Source organism: Mustela lutreola, chromosome X (genome assembly GCF_030435805.1).
Source record: "Mustela lutreola isolate mMusLut2 chromosome X, mMusLut2.pri, whole genome shotgun sequence".
Taxonomy (NCBI): Eukaryota; Metazoa; Chordata; class Mammalia; order Carnivora; family Mustelidae; genus Mustela; species Mustela lutreola.
The window spans coordinates 131440539-131443007 of NC_081308.1; positions in this window are offsets into that span (position 1 = coordinate 131440539).

Consider the following 2469-nt stretch of genomic DNA (forward strand, 5'->3'; position numbering starts at 1 on the left):
CCAGGAGGCGCGGGGGCGCGCCGGGCCGCCGGGGGCCGTCAGGGGCCGTGGGCCGCGCGCCTCCCCGCCTGCGGGGCCCGCCGCTGCCGCTGCCGCTGCCGCTGCCGCCTCCGGCTCCCACCCATGGCCATCGGCCCCGGGAGCCCGGCCCTCGCGCTCGGCGCCGCGGCCCGGCCCGCCGACTGGGGGGCGGCGGCGCGGCGGCGGCCCCCGCCCGCGGCCAGGCCCGCGCCCACGCTCCCGCCTCGCCCGGCCGCGCTCCCGGCGCTCCCGGCGCCCGCTTTCTGGCCCGCAGTCGGCCCCGCAGTCTCCGGCTCCCGCCCGGGACGACGGGCACGCGCGCGCGCCCGCGGCGGCGGCGGGGGTGGGGGGGAGGGGCGCGGGGACGGGGCGCACGCGCGCGGGGGAGGGGAGCTGGGCGGGGTGCAAGCGCGAGCTGCGGGGGCCGCGGGAGCGGGCGCGGAGAGCGGGGGGCGGGGCCTCGGCTGGGGCGGTGGGGTCCTGGCGCCCCGCTCCCGCCGGCGTCGAGTCTCCTGGCTCTCCGCTCTGGACGTGCCGCCTAGGCTCTGCGGGCCCAGAAGGCAGGGGTCCGGTTTAGAAAAGCGTCCCCCGGGATCCCCCAGAGAGCTCGGGGCCTCGGGAGGGGGTCGCGGTCTCAGCCCGGTTCCCAGGGCCTCCACGCAGCAGCCCGACTACCTCTGCCCCTCCCTCCGACTTCCCTTTAATAACTGCTTCTCCCCTTCGACTCGGCCGTTCCCCCGCTGTCGTTTAAACGGACACCTTTGTTAAAATAAGATAAAAAGAAGAGGTGGTGGAGAGCCCGCCACGCCACATGGCTTGGGGTGCCCTGGGACCCTTGCGCATGTGCAGGGCTGACCCACCTGGGTCTGCTGCCTACCTGTGTCTCAGCCCCAGCCCATGCTCAGGCACCCCGCTTTGAAGTTCCCTCTATCTCCTTCTCCCCCACAGCCTGTCCTCTCCTCTCAGACAGGCCTGGAGAGGGAAGGCCTGTGCCTGGAAAGCAGCATCAGACTGAGAGCTGGTTTCCCATGGGGTGCCCGGGAGAATTGCTGAGCCCAGCCCCCCCCACCCCCGGCTGAAGTTCGCTTGATTAAATTGCCGCACGCTTCATTTCCATGCTTTGGCAAATGACGAATCATTAACCACTAGGAGCTGTTTAATTAGACAGCGGCGGTTGGGGAAGGCCCCTCCAAAGCCCTTCCCCTCCCTGACTGCTGGGTGAGAGGCTGGGAATCAGGAACAGTGGGCCTGCTCCCAGTCTGCAGAAGAGATGAGTGGAAAAGCAGACCTTGAGACAAGGGCTGGTGTATAGGTTCCTTGTGCTGGACAGTGGTCTCGGGATGAAAGCCAGTTCAAGGGTACATTCTCAAGCTGGTGGGCACTCGGAGCTGCTGAGACTTGACCTTGCTGGGAGCTGGATAGAGAGCATCTCAGAATTGTCTACCCCAAACCCAAAGAAGGTACTGCCACACTGAAGGACCACAAACCTGGTGGCTTAAAACAACAGAAACGTGCTTTTCCACAGTTATGGAAGTTCCACGTCCCAAATCAAGGTGTTGGTAGGTCCATGCTCCCTCTGAAGGCTCTGGGGGAGGATCGGTCTTTACCTCTTCCTAGGTTCTTGGTGGCTCCCAGCAATCTCTGCTGTTCCTTGGCTCTTCCCATGTCTCTCCAGTGTTTGCAGATCCTCACATGGCCTTCCCCTTGTGTCTCCTCTGTGTTTCCAATTTTCCTTTGTTCTATAAGGACACGGACCACTGGACTTAGGGCTGACCCTCCTCCAGCATGACCTCCTCTTGACATGATTACGTCTGCAAGGAGTCTAATTCCAAATAAGATCGCATTCACAGATACCAGAGATTGGGACTTGAACATTTTGGAGGACATCGTTCTACTCACCTCACAAAGCAAAGTCCAGATTCAAGGACTGTATAGACCACTTCTTGATGGGAGGATTGACAAAGTCATATAGCATAGGAATGTAAATGTCTTCAAACACGCGAATGGTAGGGACTCCGTGGCCATTTTACGATCGACTATACCTCCATCACCAGTTCTGAATTTCCCTTGTCCCTGGAAAGCATCACTGGTCTGGGTGTTTTTCCGGAAGGCTTCAACTGTGTCTTCATCCCACATAGGTCTCAACCTTCCTTGTCAGGCCACAGTTGTGTGTCTGTTTACGAAACACAAAGACACCCGATCGAATGCTCTCCGTTGCAGGCATTCTTTTTGCTGTCCTTAGAGAGCAGCAGTGCCACTCCTGATGTCCCCCCCGGGTCAACTGCCCCATCAGTATAACAATCTTTTCTTGGCTGGATGGTCCACGGGCACAAGGAGCCTAGGTGGGCCAGATGCTAACTTCTCTTTCAAGCTCAACAGAACACTTCACCGTGAGTCTCTCGCCCTGAAGTAGTGTGTGGCACAGCATGTCAGTCCAGCAGGGGCTGT